At 37.8% G+C, this 25,592-nt stretch overlaps 1 pseudogene; it reads left to right on the top strand.

Moving 5' to 3' along the window:
• Positions 1-17,813: 17,813 nt before the first annotated feature.
• LOC100340776 (olfactory receptor 4K14-like) lies at positions 17,814-18,755 on the top strand (annotated as a pseudogene).
• The last annotated feature ends 6,837 nt before the right edge of the window (positions 18,756-25,592 follow it).

A 25,592-nucleotide genomic window follows, 5' to 3' on the forward strand; every position in this document is an offset into this window, starting at 1 on the left:
CAACAGTGAAGATGAAGGGTTTTATGCAAAACCCACAAATGTAACATGTCAGAATAAGTGGCATTAATTTGTCTGATTTGTTGATTTTTAAAAATAATCATGTTGTACATTAAAATTATAAAACATTGTGTTCCATCATTGTATTTCAATGACATGTGTAGTTTTTTTGAAGGATTAAACTTTTCTGTTCAAAATGTTTCCTTTACTGCTCTCCAAGAAATATGTATGCTATAACTAGAGTTGAAAGGTCCCTGAACCTGAAAGGTCCCTTGAAGATGTATTCCTTTCCATAGATGTATAGCATATTTTAGACTAAATTTATACTTCAGGGCCTTATGCCTGGTCCAGCTCTTGCTGTTGAAGCCATTTGGGCATGAACCAGCAGACAGAAGATCTCTCTCTCTCTCTCTCTCTTATTCTTATGAATGACCTCAATTACAGGGTTAAATGTAGATAGTGACAAACACATAACTTTATGAATTTCCCCACAGTTTGCTGCATTTATTTCACATTATCTTTTACTATACAAGTGGACTAATAGAAATAATAAAAAACCTAAGCAATTTTCTACACACAACTATTTTTCTCTTGGCAAAGATAATCACTATTATCTATTACACAACATACTTCTGCTTGATCTTGGCAATACAGGATTGTATGAGAATTTTTTTTGCTATTTGGATATAAAAATTTTCATCTTTTGATACAGCATTGCCTTAGTTCATAATAGATTTGCAATAATTCAAATTATATTAACCAATCTCTTTCTACTTTGGTAAAATTCCTGTTCTTATTTGTGCTGATTTCTCAATAGGATTGTTTCCTTTTTAAATCTAATTTAATAGCAGGTATCAAATTGTGTTACTATTATAATGAGAAACCTCTTTTGCACTACATTTTAGTAGATTAATCCTCGTGTAGAAAACCTTACAGGTTTTTGTATGTTTATTGTATATGTGGCAAATTGTTTAAAACTACATATCGTTTCTTTCATGACTTGAATACCCCAATTGTTCTACAGAGAATTGACAAGGTGTCCTTTGTTCTCTTTCAATTCATGATCCCTTTCAAACCAATTCCCTTGTTCCCTTAATTATTCTCTTATTGCTTTAGATGTAATCATCAGTATAATGCTGAAAGGAAAATACTTTATTTTTCCAGAATTTATACTCTTTCTGAAATATTAGCAAAGAGTTTTCAAGTCAAAATACTTTCACTCCACTCACAGTCTTACAATACTTTAAATTATTGTTGACTTTCTAGAAATATTTTATGCATGCTTTAACATAATCAACTTCTTTTCTTTTAATCTGTAACTATAGTGTATAATACCAAAATTCTGATGTTGACCTAATGTAATCAACATTTGTTTGACATTTTAATTTGAACCAAACTTGTAAAAATATTATATTTTTCCTTTTTTGGATTATCTAGTGTCACTGCAATTTTGTTACAGAAGTGTTAATGTGTAGTGTTCTCTTTCTATTATCTGAAACTACTTAAAATAAAAAAAAGAGCTTCTTTTAGAAAGCTTTCCACTGCCCATCTTCTCTACACTGACTCCAGGCATTTTTCCAATAAAACTTCAAAATTATCTTCTCAGATATTTCTTCTCCGGCCTTCCAACATGACTGCTGTATGCAACATTTTTATAAGCCCCCAAAATAACAGGAAAGAAAAGTGTACTTACTTTTTTTCCTATGTATCATGTTTTTGCAGTTATGTCTGGAAAGGGGTTGCCTTGCCCAAATCGATGAATATTTTTTGTTTCTTCCCAGAAAATTTAATTTTGCCTATTATCATTCAAGTTTATAAATCAGCTTAATAGTTAAATTTTCTGAAACTTGTGAGATATAGGTTGAGTTTCATTATAGCTGGTTTTTTTTAAAACTTATTTGATGAATATAGATTTCCAAAGTACAGCTTATGGATTACATTGGCTTCCCTCCCCCCGATGACTTCCCTCCCACCCGCAACCCTCCCCTTTCCCACTCTCTCTCCCCTTCCATTCTTATCAAGATTCATTTTCAACTTTCTTTATATACAGAAGATCAGTTTAGTATAAATTCAGTAAGATTTCTACAGTTTGCACCCACATAGAAACACAAAGTGAAATATACTGTTTGAGTACTCGTTATAGCATTAAATCACAATGTACAGCACATTAAAGAGAGAGATCCTACATGAGGAGTAAGTGCACAGTGATTCCTGTTGTTGACTTTACAAATTGACACTCCTGTTTATGGCATCAGTAATCTCCCTATGCTCCAGTCATGAGTTTCCAAAGCTATGGAAGCCCCCTGAGTTCACCAACTCTGATGATATTTAGACAAGGCCATGGTCAAAGTGGAAGTTTTCTCCTCCCTTCAGAGAAAGGTACCTCCTTCTCTGAAGATCTGTTCTTTCCACTGGGATCTCACTCACAGAGATCTCTCATTTAGGTCCTTTTTTTTTTTTTGCCAGAGTTTCTTTGCTTTCCATGCCTGAAATACTCTCATGGGCTTTTCAGCTGGATCCGAATGCCTTAAGGGCTGATTCTGAGGCCAGAGTGCTGTTTAGGACATCCACCATTTTATGAATCTGCTGAGTATCTTGCTTCCCATGTTGGATCGCTCTCCCCTTTTTTTATTCTATCGGTTCATATTAGCAGGCACTAGACTTGTTTATGTGATCCCTTTGACTCTTAGTCCTTTCATTATGATCAATTGTGAACAGAAATTGATCACGTGGACTAGTGAGATGGCATTGGTACATGCCACCTTGATGGGATTGAATTGGAGTCCCCTGGTATGTTTCTAACTCTACCATTTGGGGCAAGTCAGCTTGAGCATGTCCGAAAGTGTACATCTCCTCCCTCTCTTACCCCCACCTCATATTTAACAGGAATCACATTTCAGTTAAATTTCAACACTTAAGAATAACTGTGTATTAATTACAGAATTAAACCAGTCATATTAAGTAGAACAGACAAAAAAAACTACTAAGAGGGATAATGTATTAAGTTGTTCATTAACAGTCAGGGCTATGCTGATCAAGTCACCATTTCTCATAGTGTCCATTTCACTTCAACAGGTTTCCTTTTTGGTGTTCAGTCAGTTGTCACCGATCAGGGAGAACATATGGTATTTGTCCCTTTGGGACTGGCTTAATTCACTCAGCATGATGTGTTCCAGATTCCTCCATTTTGTTGCAAATGACCGGATTTCATTGTTTTTTTACCACGGTATAGTATTCTAAAGAGTACATATCCCATAACTTTTTTTTTTTTTTTTTGACAGGCAGAGTGGACAGTGAGAGAGAGAGATAGAGAGAAAGGTCTTCCTTTTGCCGTTGGTTCACCCTCCAATGGCCGCCGCGGCCGGCGCGCTGCAGCCGGCGCACCGCGCTGATCCGATGGCAGGAGCCAGGAGCCAGGTGCTTTTCCTGGTCTCCCATGGGGTGCAGGGCCCAAGCACCTGGGCCATCCTCCACTGCACTCCCTGGCCACAGCAGAGGGCTGGCCTGGAAGAGGGGCAACCGGGACAGAATCCGGCGCCCCGACCGGGACTAGAACCCGGTGTGCCGGCGCCGCTAGGCGGAGGATTAGCCTAGTGAGCCGCGGCGCCGGCCCATATCCCATAACTTTTTATCCATTCTACCGTTGATGGGCATTTAGGTTGGTTCCAGGTCTTAGCTATTGTGAATTGAGCTGCAATAAACATTAGGGTGCAGACTGCTTTTTTGTTTGCCAATTTAAATTCCTTTGGGTAAATTCCAAGGAGTGGGATGGCTGGGTTGAATGGTAGGGTTATCTTCAGGTTTCTGAGGAATCTCCAGACTGCCTTCCATAGTGGCTTGACCAGTTTGCATTCCCACCAACAGTGGGTTAGTGTCCCTTTTTCCCCACATCCTCGCCAGCATCTGTTGTTGGTAGATTTCTGAATGTGAGCCATTCTAACCGGGGTGAGGTGAAACCTCATTGTGGTTTTGATTTGCATTTCCCTGATTGCTAGTGACCTTGAACATTTTTTCATGTGCCTGTTGGCCATTTGGATTTCCTTTTTGAAAAATGTCTATTGAGGTCCTTGGCCCATCTCTTAAGTGGGTTGTTGGTTTTGTTTTTGTGGAGTTTCTTGATCTCTTTGTAGATTCTGGTTATTAGCCCTTTATCTGTTGCATAGTTTGCAAATATTTTTTCCCATTCTGTCGGTTGTCTCTTCACTCTCCTGACTGTTTCTTTTGCAGTACAGAAACTTCTCAATTTGATGCAATCCCAATAGTTGATTTTGGCTTTGACTGCCTGTGCCTCCCAGGTCTTTTCCAGAAATTCTTTGCCTGTGCCAATATCTTGAAGGGTTTCTCCAATGTTCTGTAATAATTTGATGGTGTCAAGTCGTAGATTTAGGTCTTTAATCCATGTTGAGTGGATTTTTATGTACGGTGTAGGTAGGGGTCTTGCTTCATGCTGCTGCATGTGGAAATCCAGTTTTCCCAGCACCATTTATTAAACAGACTGTCCTTGCTCCAGGGATTGGTTTTAGATCCTTGATCAAATATAAGTTGGCTGTAGTGTTTGGGTTGACTTCTGGTGTTTCAATTCTGTTCCATTGTTCTATCCATCTGTTTCTGTACCAGTACCATGCTGCTTTGATAACAACTGCCCTGTAGTGTGTCTTGAAATCTGGTATTGTGTTGCCTCCGGCTTTGTATTTGTTGTACAAAATTGTTTTAGCTATTCAAGGTCTCTTGTGCCTCCATATGAATTTCAGCATCATTTTTTCTAGATCTGAGAAGAAGGTCTTTGGTATCTTGATTGGGATTGCATTCAATCTATAAATTGCTTTTGGGAGAATGGGCATTTTGATGATGTTGATTCTTCCAATCCATGAGCATGGAAGATTTTTCCATTTCTTGGTATCCTCTTCTATTTCTTTCTTTAAGATTTTGTAATTATCATCGTAGAGATCTTTAACATCCTTGGTTAAGTTTATTCCAAGGTATTTGACTGTTTTTGTAGCTATTGTGAATGGGATTGATCTTAGCAGTTCTTTCACAGCCGTGGCATTGCTTGTGTATACAAAGGCTGTTGATTTTTGTGCATTGATTTTATATCCTGCCACTTTGCCAAACTCCTCTATGAGTTCCAATAGTCTCTTAGTAGAGTTCTTTGGATCCCCTAAGTAAAGAATCATATCGTCTGCAAAGAGGGATAGTTTTACTTCTTCCTTCTCAATGTGTATTCCTTTAATTTCTTTTTCTTGTCTGATGGTTCTGGCTAAAACTTCCAGAACTATGTTAAATAGCAGTGGTGAGAGTGGACATCCCTATCTGGTGCCAGATCTCAGTGGAAATGATTATAGCTGGTTTTGATTCTGACATATCTAGTTCTTCCATCATGATTTGTTGAAGAGATCTTGTTGCATTTTAATGTATTCTTCTATTTTGGGAATTTTATATCAAGATATTAATATATTTAAATTTTATCACCTTAGAAGGCCATCCTGAATTCTATGTCTCCTATACCTTGTGTACTCTTCCCATTAATCCTCAAACTTCTAAACAAGGGTTTCATCCATCCATTGTCTCAATTTTCTGGTCCCTCATTCAGTTTCCCAAGTCTTCATTCACTGAAGTGATTTGTCCAAGAGCAGAGTGTGAGTTCATGGTTAACACAACACTCAAAACTCTCACAACTATTTTTAAGTAATACTTTGCTACCTATATTTCTATTACTATAAAAATTATATTTAAAATATTTCTACACAAATAATGTTTGACTTTTAGAAGCCAGTGTAGAGTTACATTAATAAATACCATGTCTTTACAATTAACCCTCCTAAACAGGCCACTGTCAACCTTGGACAGAGAGGTGTGAGGCACTCATATTTCTCCATCCAAAGCCATGATTTCTCAGTGAACTTCCTTGTATACCCACAGGGTAGATTAATTCTCAAATTCTGAGGAACTGTAACACTTTGAAACTGAAATAAGTTTTCATTTTTTAAAATTGTTCTGTTCCATTATCCTTAATTTCTAGATCTCTACTAAAAACTCTTATTCCAAGCATGTAAATCTGAACCTAAGTATTTTAAGGTTTCATGGGAATCATATGAAGGTGTGTTATAAGCTCAGATTTCTTTGTTGCAGTTCACATCAAAATGGATGAAAAAATCTCTCTCCTTAATAGTTGTAATGTTGTCCAACATTAAAATGTATATTTTATGTGCATATATTTCCACATACATTTAATGTTTACAAAAATGTATTATACTGCACACAACTTGACATTTTCACTTGAAATAATATGACTATTTCCCATGTCCATAAAGTTTTATCAAATTTATTTCATTGAAAGTGTAATATTACACCCTCCAATTTCCTATAATATACTCAGGAAAGTAAACACTAACCATAGAACATTTAGATTGCTTTGAATTTTTATATATAGTACTGTTACCATGAAGATTTTATAGCACACACATTAACTATTTCTCTGTGATAAACTCTTAGAAGTGGAATATGTATCTCAAAAGTTTTACACACTTTAAAGCTTGAAACACAAAAAGTTAATAGTTTTGTATGAAAACTAGCACAGAGATATTACCCCATATCGCAAGTATTTGGGAACACAACTGTAATTGGGACCTGGCATAGAGACGGTCTTATAACCAAGAAAGAAAATATTACACAACTTAGCAGGTAAATCCGTATCACAAAGAAACTTTATCATACCAGCTGTGCCTGATATTCATATCTGAGATGATTCAAAGATAACCTCAAATTAGCTAATAAGTAATAAAACCTTGAAGTACAGCTGGAATGATAAATACACAAAGGCTAATAACATATAATAATAGAAAACTCTTCTGTATGGGACTGAAAAGAAATTGAGAGATTGACCCAACCAACTTGTCTTACTAATGAACTGAAACTCATAGGGAAAAATAAGTCAGCTTTTGGAGCCACAGCTTGTTCTGAATCTCCCATCTTTATGTCAATGTTATTTCCAAACATAGTGCTGCTCCTTCTCACATATAATGCACCAAAGCACAGAATTATGGACTTTCAATATGACCTCCCCTGCTGTGCAATTAGTGTTTTTTATTTTTATTTGGAGGTTTTTTTTGCATAATCTGTGTTACACACACACACACACATGCATGCACACACACACATTTCATCATTTTCCAGTTTGGACATAATAAATTTGAATTTTATCAGAGTGACATCAGCAGCAGCCCAAAGACTCCAGCCACTGACAGACCAGTGTTATCTGACTGAAGGTCTAGTGAATGCTGGAACTCATGTGTAATTGTAAAACCTGATCAGTCCAATGTGTATCAACTTTTTAAAGACAAATGGAATGTAATATAAGAGTTAAAGCCAGAAATGAGGTAATGAAATATCACAAGCAATGTCACTTGTATTCGCAGTGTCTTGTTCTCCATGTAACATGTGATAGAGATTAGAACGTCATGAGGCTCACCAGAGTCTCAGAATATTCATCCCTGATGCTTAACCACAACTATCTGTGAAACTAAACAACCTTATAAAGCGTCTCTAGGAATGTGGATTTCAGTCACAGCAGTTCAAGCTTAGTGAAACTTACAGAAAATAGTATTTGCCAGAAAGTTTTCTAAGGAAATCAAAAGTAAACTTGTGTTATGGTAGACATTCAGCCAGGAAAAACAGTAGTCTAAATCACTAAAAATCCCACTGATCAATTTATCCGGAACAGCTTTATATCTGCTGGATTATCACCTCTCAAACTATGGGCTGGATTCAGAAATCAGCATCTCTTGTAGTTATAGCAAGACAATAACTTCCAGATTTAAGGATGTTTAAGGAGTTTGTATGAAGCCCTTTTGTCATCCAAGGGATTCAGTGCCCATAAAAGCCAAACCTAAAGAGGTCTGTGGCTCCTTTGACCTGTGAAGTTGATGCACAGGCCCCTTACCTCATTATTTGCTTAGAGGAACCAAGAGTTATGAATAGTCTCTTCCTTTTAACCTAGAGTTGGGAGGTGGGCAGTTTAGACCATATGACTGACATCTTAGAGATAATAGAGAATAACACTAAATTTCAAAGATAAAGATGATTGCTATACAGCAAACGAATATAAAGCTTGCCTCCTCTTTCTCTTCTTCCTTGCTTTTTTCAGCCAGAACCAAGCCATATGATAAAGTCCATAGCACAATAAAATCTGTCTCAAGTGTCAGAATTCATATGCTGGCACTTGCTAGCTCCCAGGTTTCTTCCCTTGCAATCTTTTCAGTAGTACATGTGGCCAGGCAACCTTCTCATTGTGGTCACAACGCTCTATACCCAAAGCTGAATACCCCAAGTACTTTCTCCTTTGCAGATATGATCCTTCTTTCTTTGCCATTCCTAAGATGATGGTGTGTTTTGCTGGATGCTTCTATAATATCTTTCTACTTCATTTACTTTTGTGTAGTTGAGATGAGACTGTTGGTCTTCATGGAGAGAGAGAGAGACAGAGAGAGAGAGAAAGAGACAGAGAGAGACAAAAACAGAGAGAGCACACTCCCATCCTCTGGTTCACTCCCAAAATACTCAAAAGGGTCAGAGCTACGCTGTGGCCAAAGATAGGAGCCAGGAATTCAATCTGGGTTTCACATTTTGATGGCAGGGGTCCAATTATTTGAGCTATCACCTCTTGCCTCCCAGAGCCTGCAACTGCAGGAAACTGGAATTGGAAACTAGAGTTAGGAATAGAACCCTGGCACTTCAATGCATGATACTTGTATCTTAACCAGCAGCTTAACCACTAGGCTCAATACCTTCCCCTTATTTTTTAACAAGACTAAGTAGTCATAGTACAGGACAGACAACAAAGGAAGAATGTTTTTTGTTTTAAGTTATTATCTCAACTTCTGACCTAGAAACACAAATACTGCATGCTCCCCCCACATATGTGGGAGCTAAAAAGGAAAGAAAAAACTTCAAAAAAAAAAAAAACTAGAATGTTGATTACTAGAGGCTGGTAGGATGGTTAGCACAAGTTATTTGTGTGAAAAAATTTGGGAAATTGGAGGCCAGCATTGTGGCATAGTCAGTAAAGCTGCCCGCTGTGATGCCAGCAACCCATAGGGGTGCCAGTTTGGGTCCTACTTTTCTTCGCATCCAGCTTGCTGCTGATGGCCTGGGAAAGCAGTGGAAGATGGCTTGTGGGAGACTTGCGTGAAGCTTCTGGCTTCTAGCTTCAGCCTTGCCCAGCCCTGGGCGTGGCAGCCATTTAGGGAATAAACCAGCAGATAGAAGATATCTCTACCTCTCTCTCCCTCTCTGTGTGCGTAACTGTGCCTTTTAAATAAATAAAAAAATAAGTCTTGAAAAAGGTTTTGGAAATTGAGTGTGGTTTATGGATTGTGACAAACATACTAAAGTAAGATGTAAATAATAAAGGAAGTTGGGTTTTGGTGTTTGGGAGCTGTATGTACAACTCTACAGCAAAACTACTAGAAAAACCATTGGTACACTGTGATACTCTGAAAAAAGGATAAAAATAGTAAAAAAACAACTAGGAGCCTGTGATAGTTCCCTGGATTCTCTCTAACATTTGCAGAACACAGACTTGTTTCCACTTGGAGAGGAGAAAGCACAATAGCAGCTTCTACACCACATGAAAATGTACACACTTACTTATTGTGTATGGTGCCAAGAAGGGACCCTGTCTATCATCATTCAGTGTAAATCAGTAAATCATATTTTCTGATCTTAGCCAAAAAATAATGACTGCATAACTTTTTGTCATTTCTTCAGTGATAAAATCACTAACTTTTAAAAATATATTTTGGCCGGCGCCGCGGCTCAATAGGCTAATCCTCCACCTAGCGGTGCCGGCACACCGGGTTCTAGTCCCGGTCGGGGCACCGGATTCTGTCCCAGTTGCCCCTCTTCCAGGCCAGCTCTCTGCTGTGGCTCAGGAAGGCAGTGGAGGATGGCCCTGCACCCCATGGGAGACCAGGAGAAGCACCTGGCTCCTGCCATCGGATCAGCGGATCAGCGCGGTGCGCCGGCCACAGCGCACCAGCCGTGATGGCCATTGGAGGGTAAACCAACGGCAAAAAAAGGAACACCTTTCTCTCTGTCTCTCTCTCTCACTATCCACTCTGCCTGTAAAAAAAAATACATTTTAATCATACAAAAATATGAATAGCTACATTTATGCATCCATGAGTCTTGACTGAGTTCTATGGCAACCAGCTGAGATTATGGGTCTGGAGAAATGGTATTCTAATGGGTGAGGAAATTGGGAGTAGACGTAGACAAGAGTAGCCAAGTACAAGAAAAGTCACCTAGGCGATGTATACATTCTACACTTTTCATGATCTTTCTAAAATTATTTTGGTCTTACAGTACTGAGATTTTGGAGCACTGGCTGGTGGGAGAGATTGACCTTGAATAAAATTCTATTTGTGTAACTGCAAAATAAAAGAATTACAAGGAAATTCACCCAGAGATTTGGGGATCTAGCTGTAGTCTTAGGACTAACACACAGATATCAGGCTCCACCTCATTCTAAAAGGAGCCAATAATGATATCTGATTCATACAAAAGCCTTGGAAATGTACATGGTAAAATATATATACATAGTAATGTTCCTAATGGCAAACACACAAAACACCTCCCATGGGTAAACTGTGATGTATCCAGACCCTGAATGACTCTTAGCAATAAACTACATGTTGGACTTTTAGAACGACTATATAAGAAGCTTGAAAAGTCACTTCATCCACAAAACTTGGCAAAAATTTAGACATACATGCACAGAAGAGAAATTACCAAAGTCCCAGAAAAGTAGGCAGAGGACATTCAATAAGGTGAGAAATACTTATAGAAAATTTACAGAGTTTCAAATTTTTTTTGACAGGCAGAGTTAGTGTGAGAGAGAGAAAGACAGAGAGAAAGGTCTTCCTTTTCCATTGGTTCACCCCCAAATGGCCGCTACTGCTGGTGCACTGCACCGATCCAAAGCCAGGAGCCAGGTGCTTCCTCCTGGTCTCCCATGCAAGTGCAGGGTCCAAGCACTTGGGCCATCCTCCACTGCACTCCCGGGCCACAGCAGAGAGCTGGACTGGAAGAGGAGCAACTGGGAGAGTCCGGTGCCCCAGCCAGGACTAAAACCCGGGATGCCGGCATCGCAGGCAGAGGATTAGCCTAGTGAGCTGCAGCGCCAGCCAAATTTTTTTTTTTTTTTTTAAAGGCAAGCTACTATTTCCTCCAGTGGTTTTTACAAATTCTTCACAACACAGGTCTGCCTGACCACAAGAACATCATCTCCATTTCCCCTCTCAGCTCCAGCACTGTAACACATTTTTTGTCAGATGGGAATGAATAGGCAAACTCAGGATTTTTAAGATCTTTACTTAATGTATGCTAAACTGATCTTCTGTATATAAAGAGAATTGAAAATGAATCCTCATGTGAATGGAAGGGGAGAGGGAATGGGAAAGGGGAGGGTTGCGGGTGGGAGGGACGTTATGGGGGGGAAGCCATTGTAATCCATAAGCCGTACTTTGGAAATTTATATTCATTAAATAAAAGTTAAAAAAAAGATAATAAAATGACTTGGAATGTTACTGTAATAGTAAGTACATGTGATTATATAATTTTCTAGATTCACAGAATTCATATCACCAAAAATGACGCCTAATTTAAACTTCAAACTCTGGGTAATGATGACATAACCTACAAATATGGTAACAAATGTCCCATTGTGTTGTTGGGTGTTGATAGTGGGGAGGTCAAGGTGGGTTCACCTACAAATATGGTAACGAATGTCCCATCGTGTTATTGGGTGTTGATAGCGGGGAGGTCATGCATGCATGTGAGTATGAGGTATTTGGGAACACTACTTTCAGCTCAAGTTTTCAGAGAACTTAAAATTACTCTAAATAAAAATCTTTACTTTTAATAAAAGTATATAAAAATATATTATGCTAACATAAATTTTAAAAACCACAGTAATTATATTAGTAATAAGCAAAGTATGATCAAAAGAAAAGAACACTACCAGAGATATGTAATGTTATTTCATATTAAGGAAATGTTGATTAATAAGGACAGCATCACAATTTTAATTGTACATCTCACTAACAACAGAGATTTAAAATGGGTGAGACAAAATCTTAGAGAACCACAGGAAGAAACAGGAAGAAAACTGATCAAAAAATTATAATCAAAGACTTTAATAGCCCCCTCAATAATTGATAGAAGAATTAGAATAAAATTCACCAGAGATATAAAACAATATGACAGATATAAAACAATATGAAACAATTTGACAGAATCAGCATTTGTAGAAAACACTGCCCCAAAATATCAAATTATTTCTTCTTTCTAAGTGTATATAGAACATTTCCTTACCTAGACTGATCATATTCTGGAACTCAAATGAGTCTTAATAAATTTAAATTTAAATTCACACATATATTTGTACACAGATATGAGTATATACATATTCATAATGGTCAAAAACTGGAAGCAGTCCAAATGTCTCTCAATAGATGAATTCATAACATAAGTGTGATATACACGTACAATGGAATACCACACAGCAACAGAAGAGAATGCACTATTAATACAAGCAGCATGATAAGTATGAATTCAAGTGAAGTACATTCAAGTGAAAGAAACAAGGTCACAGAAAGCTCATATGATGGATTCCATTTATATAAAATTATAAAATGCAATTTATTAATAATATTGGACAAAAATTAGTGGTTTTGTGGAAGACAGATGTGTAGAGGGAGGGAAAGAATGGTAACCTAAGAACAAGTGAACTTGGGACTGAGACATGTTTACTCTCTTGACTGTGATGATCTTTTCATGAATGTATATACACAGGTCAAAGCTGATTAATCGCACACTTAAATATGGGCAATTTATTACTTACCAATTGCGCCAAAATAAAATCATTTTAAAGTCCAAAGTGTCAAAAATAGTAAATTTATTCTAAGCTAATATCAAAGCCCATATTATTATTATCTAAGGAAAATAATTTAACATATAGTACATAACTTTCAGGACCTCAATTAATCACAGGTTACACTGAAATAAGTCAGGAAACTGACCAAGATTACCTGCTTATTTGGAAAACCTTGACATGTATTAGGGCACTCCAGAAATATCAGGGGGTTTGATGGTGGATTTACATCATACAAAGCAGTATATAACTTCTCATGCATTGGAAATAAAATATTAACTGGTCTTATTGCATGGATCAAAATTAAATAACAAACCAATATTGGAGAATACATGTCCTCATTATTGATCATCAAATAAATAATACCTTTAACTTTCTTTAACGCTTAATGCTGGGCTGATTTATATGAAGTATATTGTTTTTGAGCTCTAATTTCCAGAACATGAACATCTAATATCATGATTAACAAAGAAGTCCCCACAAGATGTCCGCGGACAATTATTCCCACGATTCTTGTTCTATTCAGAACACTGAATCGGAAAATGCCACCCAAGGGACCTCTTCAAGTTGTGAATATAAGTCAGCCTGAGTAAAAGCACTTCCACAGATACAGTCTCCACCCAACAACGGACACTGTATCAAGCAAACATCAGAAGACTAAAGGAGAATTTGATCTTAGAGAAACTTTGTGTTTAGTAAGTCATCTCATCTCTCTAATTCCATTCTTTAAGATGATTATTAAAATATATCTATGTATCTATTGCACACAGGCCCACCATGCTTGGATATGTGAATAGCTTCTTCAGATTCTGACATTTTCAGAACACTATTCATAATGTTTTCTACTCCTTCCCTATTCCTACTTGCATTTCTACGGTCTAAGAACAGTGCATGTATGACATGAATGCACTGCTTCAGAGAGGCTTTTAGAATTACAGTTGCATAGAAGAAAAATTATGGCATAGATACAGGAGTGAAAAGGTGTTCACTACTGGGTGGGAAGTAATATTACCATAGAATTAGAATTAAAACTCACAACTAAGAACAAGTACTGGGGTGAATTTTTGCTTTTCTTTCTGTGTACATCCCACAATTTTCCATAGGAATCTATTAAGTTTTATGAGTTGAAAATTTCCCTTTGTAAAAATATTGAGAATCACCTGTAGTTTTAGATCCATTATTATAGAAATAGTGTAACGAAGCATCATTGCATATTGAAGGAGAGGAAAATTACGTGCTCATTTTCATTCTCCTAAACCAGACACAATTTGCCTTCTTTAATTTTTCAATTCCACCGATCCCAGAGTGAATACTGGCCATTTTGTGAGAATTCTACTACTGTTGTGGGTAAGAATGCTGGATGTGCTTTTATAAGTTGTCCTATTATCTCTTGTAGATTCTCTGAAAATATCAGTAACTTCTCCAAAGAAGGCAATATGACAGGTGAAAAGGTTAAACTCTGGGAAAGCAAGTAGCATATCTAATGTGGTGTTCACATTTTTACATCATGCAGATTTCTGAGTGTGTGTATGTTCACTTGGAGAAAATATTAGTAAATATTTTAAAGGAAGTTTATCATATGAATTTTTGCTGGCATAAAGTTCTCAGCTAATGCAGTAAAATTGTTTCTGATAAGCTTTGTAAAATGTACTACTTTAAAATCCCATTTAATAAAAAGAAAGGGGAAAACTAATATTTGTTTTACCCTCCACTGAGTATTACAGGAGTGTATGATTTACATGTTATTTTTCAATTATTGATTTATTTGAAAAGCAGAATGATAGAGAGGGAGGAAGGGAAGAAAGGGGGAGGAGAGAGAAAGAAAGAGAGAGAGAGACAGTGAGCACATGAATATTCTGGTTCATTCCCCAGATGGACACAATGGCTGGTTCGGGCTAGTCCAGGCTGAAGCCAGGAGCCCAGAACTTCATCCAGGTCTCCTATATGTGTGACAAAGGCCCACGCACCTGGGCCACCTTCCGTTGCCTTCTCAGGCACATCAGCAGAGAGCCGGATAGGAAAAAGAGCAGCCAGGATTCAAACTGGTGCTCCTATATGAAATGTCATTATTAGAGGCAGTAGCTTACATCACTGCAACACAGTACTAGCCCCCGAGTGTGCTTTAATTCACCTTCAAACACATATGTTAGATTTAGTGTCCTTTTCCTATAGATAAGGAAATTGAAGCAGTAATAGATTTTTCATGAGGTCACAAGTTCAATAAACATAGAGTAAGATTTTAGCTTACATGTAAATAATTTAAAAGCCTATGGTTATTATCTTATTTCTCCTAATATTTTTAATATTAACAGTGGTATAATTGGTTCTCTAATATATGAAATGTTAACAATTTCAAAACTAATAAAAAAGGCATTTTCATTTCTTATTGGTTAGTTCATTCATCTTTCAGCAAATTCCAGTTGAAGTCCTGGTTTTGCCCCTAGCTATCTTCTGCCACTTGTTCAACATGTACAGAACTAGTCATTGAAAACTTTTCCTAGAAAAGCGTGTGATGCTCAGAAGACATTCCAAGGAAACAATCAGGTTGTTTCAGTTTCTCAGGGGGCAAGAATATATTAGTGTAACATCAGAGTCTTTTCCTTAGAACATGAGCAATTCTTTTCTTCTATAATGATATGTTTATTTATAAGCTGTGAAATTGTATTAATATACCTTTAATGAAAAGCAAACATACATAATAATTTCTCTAGGAGAATTTCATTCATGATATCTATAATTTATATTCCAGAGTTCTTACTATAAGGGATTAGAAAAATGGTGCTAACATGAAGTGTTTTCATTGTTCACCCGCTATCCATGGCCACACCCTGAAGATTTATTTTAAATTATAAAAACACATGCAATACACAAAAACTTAAATGGGAAGAGAAATCCTAAAAGGGGAGAAGATATGGGAAAGCATCATTCTACCATCTAACCTGAGAATTTTCAATTTATATAGAAATCAATATAAGCACTAATATTATCATACTTAAAGATAATCAGTGATCACTGAATTTAACCTCAATCAGCACTAACACTCCAAGCTATACTTTGCTTATGTATCTAATTTATTTCCAGAAAAACAGATGAATGATAGCTACACAGACAAATAAATAGACAGGCAGACAGATAATGTCTGTATGTGTGTTGGTCAGAAGATGGTAATATTTCAAACCCTGGCTTTTTCCAAGCAGGCAGCCATGTATTTCAGTGAAGGCAGATATTGATAACAAAGTCCATCAAGTCAAAATCTACATCTGAACAGCCTCCCACTTTCTGCATAACATCTCACTGTTATTTTTTTCTTTTTCTAAATTTATTTATTTATATAAACAGAACATATTTCATGTATTTCATATATACAGTTTTAAGAACATAGTGATATTTTCCACCTTCCCTCTTCCTTCCTTTCTTATTTTTCTTTTAATTTTTGCAACAACATAATTTCAATTTACCTTGTAATCACAAGCTTAATCATCCACTAAATAAAGAATTCAGTAAGAAGAAAGTAGAAAGACTACTGTTACTCATATGTATAGACAAAGACTATGAACAATAATCTAATCTCAAGATATCAATTTCACTCATATACATTACATTATTTAATCCCTTTTTTGACTAAATGATTTCCATTATGTTGCACAAAGGTATTTCAAAAAGTTCATGGAAAATGCACAATATTCATGGTATCACTGCCTGTAGGACCCCAGCAATAGATACTCCATGATTCTCAAGGTATCACATTCTATGATTAGCATCCAGTTAGTAGGTGTTTACAAGTCTGCTCATTCAATAAATACATTAGCATGATGATCTGAATACAAAACAAGGCACATACTTTATCATTCAAGGGAAATTCAAAAAGTTCATAGAAAATGGGATTAAAATGAGTTTATTTTTATGCAAAAATTTTTTGGAATCCATACAGAGTTTTCCTGTAAACGAATTTTCCACTAAATCCTTCATGTGATCTTCCATGTTGTTTTACTCCTAAAGTTCCAGCATATGTTTTAGAGAGGTATGCTAAAAATTTCATTTTATGATGTATTACAGAAGTTCAGCTGAGGACTGAAGAAACTATTTTATATGTAGTGAAGAGACCCTGTAATGCTGAAATATCAACTTACTAGATTTCAATATTAGTTCATATTCATCTTCCTAAATATACGGCCTAATTTCTGTGAGCAAGGGTAATTACTGTTCATCAATACTCACCCAGATTCTTCTCATTGGATTAGTGGAATAAATTAATTTCTAAGTGACACCAAGGTCTTTTTTTCCAGGTTTTCTTTCATCCTCACTCCCTTCAAAAAATGTCTACTTAAAAATGAAAAACATGTATTGCTCTCTGTATCCTGGAAATCCAATCTTAAGCATTTTATTATTTTTTGAAGCACAATGCCAAGTATATAAGGCAGCACTTCTCCTCACAATTGTTCTTTTCACTCTCATATACATATGCTAAATGCCAATCCAAAAAACACCAAATTCAAAAAGTCAAGTTGGTGTCAGTGTTGTGGCACATCAGTTTAAGCCACAGCTTCTGACATTAGCATTCTGTTTCAGAGTGCCTGTCCCACTCCTGGCTACAGCAGTTGATGGTCCAAGTACTTGGGTTCTTGCCACTCATGTAGGATACCAGGATGGATTCCAGGCTCCTGGTATCAGCATGGCCCGTATCTGGCTGTTGCAGCCATTAGGGGAGTGGATGGAAAAAATCAGTCTCTCTCTCTCTCTCTCTCTCTCTCTCTCTCTCTCTCCCCTGCCCCTGTCACTCTGGCTTTCAACTAAATACATCTTTTAAACAATTAAGTCCGTTTTCCCATTCCACTAACTGGTAAACTATCCTTCTCTCTAGGTTCACTCGGAGGACACACTTAATAACATGGATTATGGAAATCAGTCCATGGTATCAGAATTTGTGCTCCTGGGACTTTGCCAATCATGGGATATTCAAGTCGTACTGTCTGTGATATTTTTAATACTTTACCTAATCATTGTATCTGGAAATACCATCATCATGTTCTTAGTCATCACTGACCCCTGTCTCCATTCCCCAATGTACTTCTTTTTGGCCAACCTGTCTTTTGTTGACATGTGGCTTTCCTCCAACACCACTCCTAAGATGATCACAGACATTCTCAGGGAGAACAAAACCATTTCCTTTGGAGGATGCATGTCCCAGATCTTCTTTTCACACTTCATTGCAGGACTTGAGATGGTGATACTGGTGATCATGGCCTATGATCGCTACGTGGCCATCTGCAAACCACTCCACTACTCCACCATTATGAGCCTACAAAAGTGCATTGCACTGGTGCTAACTGGCTGGACCATTGGTTTTGTGCATGCCATGAGTCAAATTGTTATGATTGTGCAGCTACCTTTCTGTGGTCCCAAAGAAATAGACAGCTTCTTCTGCGATAGACCATTAGTGATCAAGCTCGCATGCATGGATTCCTCCAACTTGAAAATCTCAATGAATGCCAACTGTGGCATTGTGGCCGTGTCGTGCTTCATTTTGTTACTGATATCCTACACATATATTCTTCTCACTGTGCACCGAAGCTCAAAAACTGGAGCATCGAAGGCCCTCTCCACCTGCACTGCCCACATCACAGTGGTGGTGCTCTTCTTTGGGCCCTGTATGTTCATCTATGTGTGGCCACTCAACGTCACCTGGATGGACAAATTTCTTGCTGTGTTTTACTCTGTTATTACACCTCTCCTTAATCCAATCATTTACACTCTGAGAAACAAAGAGATGAAAAATGCTATGAAGAGATTCAGAGGCTACTAAATGGATTCTAAGGGAAATATTTAGTACCAAAAAAGCTAACAATATTTATTTACAGGAGAATTATCCCATTAGTCTTTGTACACATTCAACTAGGTTAAATGAGAATATAAGTGGGTTTTGTCTGTTTGTTGCTTTTTGTTTTGTTTTAGAATGGCATACATTTGTCCTTCTAGAAAGCATTTTAATTAATTTCTCTTGAACTTTCTCCTAACTTGCTTAGAAGAAACTGTTTCTCTAACATTGGCAATGCCCATCAAAAATTCCAATGACAGTTTTTCAACAACATAATTTTACTTATTTCTTTAAAGATGTATTCATCTGAAAGGCAGAGTCACAGAGAGGGAGATACCCAGAGAGATCCTCCATCTACAAATTCACTCCCCAAATGGCCCCAACGACCAGGTCTGGGCAGGGCCAAAGCCAGGAATCAGGAACTCCCTCCATGTTGCCCCTGGGATTGCAGAGGTGCAAGAACTTGGGCCATCTTCTGATGCTCTCCCAGGCACATTAGCAGGAAGCTGGATAAGAAAAAGAGCAGCAGGGACATGAACCAGCACTCATATGGGATGCTTGGCATTGTAGGCAGCAGCTTTACCCACTATACCACAACACCAGCCCCAGAATTATTTTTTATTAACATCCTATTCAAATATTATTGGGAAAAAGCAAGGGGGAAAATGCAAAGAGAATAAATGAAAGTAGTAGATTACAAAATGAATAACCACGGAGACTACTTTTCTTGGATTCCATTAAATCACTAAAAGTAAAAATGAATAAATAAATAAATAAATAAAACATGCTGCTAATTCCTTTGCTTCTTTCAGTCTTAATTACTAAATCTTGAGAAGTCTGGAAGATAGCAGAAAAAGGAGGGAGCTTACTGCTCTAGTTTAGGGAAAAATCGTTAAAAAATGTGGAGAGTGCAATTTCAGGGAAGAGTTAGGGATAAAATGGCAGAGGAAACTCCACACAAATTAGAAGGACATTGTGGACCTACATAGAGGGTGTGGACACAAACAACTCAGGACCACAGCAGCCCAGAGCCTCAGCACCAGCTTTGGAAAGAGATGAGACCATTGCAGCAGCCTAAGCCATGGGCCACAAAGCTGCGAGATGAGCCTGACGTGAGCCTTGCTTGGAGCCCTGTGGGGGACAGCGTATCTGCCATCCCAGGGGGAAAAGGCAGCACATTTCTCTCTCCTGACCACCCAGCATCAGCACCCTGTAACTAGCCGAAAGAGGGCGGGCACCATTTTGGACATTTATAACAGCTGAGCCATCTCGTGTCCATGCTCCCAGCAACCAGATGAGAGGAGATGCCTGAGTCTGTCTGAGAGAAATGACAGCTGGCTGAGAGTTCGTGTCTGTGGGAGCCTTGCGTGCTGGAAATGCGAAAACACTGAGGCAGTATGTGAGGATGCAGAGTGTGGCTGGGACTTTGGGCGGTCACTAAGGGAGGCTCCACATGCTCATTGTTCCATGATTCCCTGGTGAGGGTCATTGCTACAGGATCCATGCTCACGCTGAGGACTGCACAGATCCTTTGTATGGTTCTTGGGGCAGCACAGATGAAAACTGTACCAACTGGGTCTAGCACTCAGGCACTGGTCTCCTTTGAGGAGAGTGGGTGTGAGTGAGAACACACCAACAGAGTGCAACAAACCTCTCCTCTTATTAAAAAAAAAAAGAGAGAGAGAGAGAGAGAGAAAGAAGACATTTATATGCCCAGCCTGGGTGTCACCTTGGATACTCCCCTCACCCTAGAGCATTGAACAGAGCTCGCTGACTACACCCAGGACACACCTCTGTGTATTCACTGAAACAGACACTCCACTAAGCCATGGAGACATAGGTCAAAGTTAAAAGCCATCACAAGGTTTAATGCTATAACTAGTACTCAAACAGTATTTTTCACTTTGTGTTTCTATGTGGGTGCAAACTGTTGAATTCTTTACTTAATGTATGCTAAACTGATCTTCTGTATACAAAGAGAATTGAAAATGAATCTTGATGTGAATGGAAGGGGGGAGGGAGAGGGAAAAGGCAGGGTTGTGGGTGGGAGGGACGTTATGGGGGAGGGAGCCATTGTAATCCATAAGCTGTACTTTGGAAATTTATATTCATTAAATAAAAGTTAAAAAAAAAAGCCATCACAAGGGAAAAAAGCTATCACCACAAATGTCTAATGATCAATGCAGCAATTCAAGAAACAAAAATAAGGAAGACAATTTGGCACTCCAAAAGAACACAACAATTCAACACTAGAATGTGAAGATGAAGAGGTTGACAAAATACCAGAAATGAAATTCTAAAAACTGATTGTAGCATTACTTAGAAGTAATCAGAAGCAAATTCACGAACTAAAGAAATCCGAACATGACACGGATGAAAATTTTTCAAAAAATTCAGATTTTAAAGAGAAACAAAACTGAAATTTTAGAAATGAAGATTTCCATAGAACAAATAAAAATATGGTGAAAAGTCTTAAGAACAGTCTTGGTGAGGCCGGTGCCATGGCTCACTCGGCAAATCTTTCACCTGCGGAACCAGCATCCCATACCAGCACCAAGTTCTAGTCCTGGTTGCTCCTCTTGCAGTCCAGCTCTCTGCTGTGGCCCAGGAAGGCTGTGGAGGATGGCCCAAGTGCTTGGGCCCTGCACCCGCATGGGAGACCAGGAGGAAGCACCTGGCTCCTGGCTTTGGATCAGCACAGTGCTGGCCGTAGCGGCCATCTGGGGGTGAACCAACAGAAGGAAGACCTTTCTCTCTGTCTCTCTCTCTCAGTGTCTAACTCTATCTGTCAAATAAATAAAAAAATTTAAAAAAAAAACATTCTAGGTGAGGCAGAAAAAAAGAATATCTGAGTTAGAAGATAATCTCTGAAAATCTTAGTCAGAACAAAAAAATAAGAAGAAATTAGAAAACTAAAAAACAGTGTCAGAAATTTCTTAGAAGTTCCTAAAGGCATGGAAAGAGAGAATGGATTAGAAGGCCTTTTTAGTAAAATAATTACAGTAAAATAATTAATCTGGAGAAAGAAAGAGATGTCTAAGTTTAGGAAGCACATAGAACTCCTAACAGACATAACCTGAAGAGATCCTCACCACAACACATAGTCAAACACTCCACAGTAAAACATAAAGAAAAGATTCTAAAAATATGAACAAGAGAAATGTCAGATTACTTTCAGAAGATCTCCAATTAGGCTCACAGCTGACTTTTCAGCAGAGAGAATGGTACGATATATTCCAAGAAACATATCTCACCAACAAGGCTACATGCAGACTGAAAGTGAAAGGATGGAAAAGGATACCCCATGCCAACAGAAACCAAAAAAATAGTTGGTGTTGCCATCCTAATACCAGACAAAATAGACTTGAACACAAAAGCTCTTAAAAGAGAAAAAGAATGGCACTATGCAATGACTTAGAGATCAATTCAACAGGAAGATGTAACTAATATAAATGTATACTGATCTAATTACAGGGCACCTGGCTATGTAAAAGAAATGTGAATGGATCTAAAGGGGGACATAGACTCCAATACAGTAGTAATGGGGGATATTAATACTCCATTTCAGCAATGGACAAATCAAGCAGACAGGAAATCAGCAAGGAAACAATAGAGTTAACTGACACTATAGACCAAACGACCTAACGGATACCTACAGGACCTTTCATTCCACAGTGGCAGAACACACATTCTTCTTACCAGTGCATGGAACTTTCTCTAGAACAGACCACAGGCTAGGCAATAAAGCAAGTCTCGGCAAATTCAAAAAAATCAAAATCATACCATGCATCTTCTCTGACTACAATGGAATTAAGCTGGAAATTGACAAATCAAGAATCTATAGGGGCTGTCACTGTGGTGTAGCAGGTTAAAGTCCTGGCCTGAAGCACAGGCATCCCATATAGGCACCAGTTCTAGTCCCGGCTGATCCTCTTCCAATGCAGCTCTCTGCTATGGTCTAGGACAGGAGGAGAAGATGGCCCAAGTCCTCGGGCCCCTGCACCCACATGCAAGACCCAGAAGAAGCTCCTGGCTCCTGGCTTCGGATCGGCTCAGCTCCAGCCATTGCAGGCTCTGGGGAGTGAATCAGCAGATGGTAGACCTCTCTCTCTGTCTCTACCTCTCTCTGTAACTCTGTCTTTCAAATAAATAAAATAAATCTTTTTTAAAAAAACAATCTATATAACATATGCAAACACATGGAGATTGAACAACATGTTCCTAAATGAACAATGGGTCATTGGGAAAATCAAAAGCAAAATAAAAAAATTCTGGAAATGAATAAAGATGACAAAGCAACATATTGAAACCTATGGAATACTACAAAAGCATTGTTAAAAGGAAATTTTTTAGCAATTGGTGCATATATCAAGAAATTGGGAAGGCAACAAATAAATGTGCAATCAACACATCTCAAAGATCTAGAAAAGCAACATCAACCAAACCCAAAACTAGGAGAAAAGAAATCATTAAAATTAGAGAATAAACAAAATTGAAGTAAAAAAACTACAAAAGATCAATTAAATGAACACCTGGCTTTTTGAAAAAAAAAAGAAAATTGATACACCATTGGTCCGATGAACCAAAAAAAGGGGAGAAGAGCCAAATCAATAAAATTAGTAATGAAAAATGAAATGTAACAACAGACACAACAGAAATAAAAAGAATCATCAACCAAGGGTGTCAAAGATCTCAATGATGAGAATTACAAAACATTAAAGAAAGAAATAGAAGCAGGCCAAAAAAGTGGAAAAATCTTCCATGTTCACAGAGTGGAAGAATCAATATCATTAAAATGACTATACTACTGAAAGCAATTTACAGACTCAGTCCTTGAATCCCCGGGGAGAACACACGCAAGGGCATTTGTCTCCTAGCACAGCCTGGACTGCAGCAGTCACTCCCCTCTCAAGATGGCACCTAACTGCAACATCCCTTGTTCTGAGGGGTAGGGAAGGGGACAACATAAGTCCTACTCGGAAGCCAAGATGCTACGACTTTTCCAGGGAAATCTGCTTACTGAGCTGCTAGTATGTGGAGACAAGCTTCTTTTCTAGGGAGGATTGATAGGTAATCAGTTGGTCTCTGATGATGCTCTTCTGTTCACATACCACCCTATAACATGGAATTCCATCCATGCACACCACCCCCTTGTAGGGCTGCACATGCCACCAGTTTGGCTTTGTTCATCTTTCCCCTGTACCTATGCTGCTGTGCTATCATCAGTAGCCTACTGTGCTCCCACTGTTCTCGTACTACACTCAGGTGTTCTTCAGGCACTCACATCAATAGGTGGCTGCTCTGAGCTTCCCTCATGGAAGAGGAGGTGAATGCTGGATTTCCTTACATGGCTATCTTAAATCTGGCCCTTAAGTAAAACAAGTAAAACTTTATACATGGACTAATGAGTACATTCATAGCATTGTATATCCTTAGAAGGCAAACCTGAATGTTAAAATCTATTTGTATCAATTTCTTTATTATTCTAAACATTAAGAATTCTGTATTTTACAACAAAATGGATGCAACTGGAAATCATTATGTTTAGTGAAATAAAACAATCTGAAAAAGACAAGTATCTACAAAAAGTGAAAAACAGAACTACCATAAGATCCAGCAAACTCAGTTCTGGGTACATATACAAGGAAAAATAAATCATCCTGTGAAAGAGTCATCTGCTTGCCCACATCTACTGTAACACTATTTTTATTTATTTATTTATTTGACAGGCAGAGTTAGAGAGAGAGAGAGAGAGATGGAAAGAAAGGTCTTCCTTTCACCCCCCAAATGGCCGCTATGGCTGGTGCCCTGCACCGATCCAAAGCCAGGAGCCAGGTGCTTCCTCCTGGTCTCCCATGCGGGTGTAGGGCCCAAGCACTTGGGCCATCCTCCACTGCCTTCCTGGGCCACAGCAGAGAGCTGGACTGGAAGAGCAGCAACCATTAGCCAGTAATGGAAACAACCTTAGTCTGTCCACTGATGAATGCATTAAAAATGCAGTACACTTACACAATGGAATAGTACTTAGCCATGAAAGAGGATGAAATCTTGACATTCACAACACGTATGGAAATAGAGGTCTTTATGTTTCATGAAATAAGCAAAGCACAAAGAGAAAAATCTCACATTACCTTATTCACAGATGGCATCTGAAAAAATTTTTGCTCTAATAAAAATTATAAATATAAGGTGGTTACCAGTGGCTAGGGAGGATAGAGGGGAGTGAGGAATGGTAAAAGATTGATTAATGGGTACAGTTATAGCAGGATAGAAGTAAGAAGTTCTAGGAATATATTGCACAGTATGGTGAGTATAGATAATGTTAACATACTGTACATTTCTGCATTTGCAAAGATAGAAGATAGAATTTTAGATGGCTTCAACACAAAGAAATTTTAAATATTTGTAGAAATAGATATATTTAACCCAACTGGACACTACAATATATACATGTATCATAACATCATATATTATTCTAAACATATGTACCATTTTTGTCTCTTAAAAATTATAGAAGGTAGTATTTAATCTTTTTTAACAAGTATAATAATTGCAATAAAGTACTGACATAAAAGAAGATAAATACTTATTTATGGAAAGTCATTTTCCCACGCTTGCCTGTCCTTTGACCATAATCATAAGACTACACTATGATGATTAGAAAAGAAGACTAAAATACTGGGGAAAATTCAGGTAGAAAGTGTTGTTAAAAAGATAAAAGGAAATTTAAAAATATTCCTGTATATTTTATAAGTGAAGGCAAATAAAATGAACAATAGAGTAACCAAAAATGGGTCTTTTTAACCTCAGTAATGGCAAAAGCTAAGTCAACTTTCTGAATAAGGCTAT

This window comes from Oryctolagus cuniculus, chromosome 12, assembly GCF_051225735.1.
Source record: "Oryctolagus cuniculus isolate XC-2025 breed Fujian yellow rabbit chromosome 12, ASM5122573v1, whole genome shotgun sequence".
Taxonomy (NCBI): domain Eukaryota; kingdom Metazoa; phylum Chordata; class Mammalia; order Lagomorpha; family Leporidae; genus Oryctolagus; species Oryctolagus cuniculus.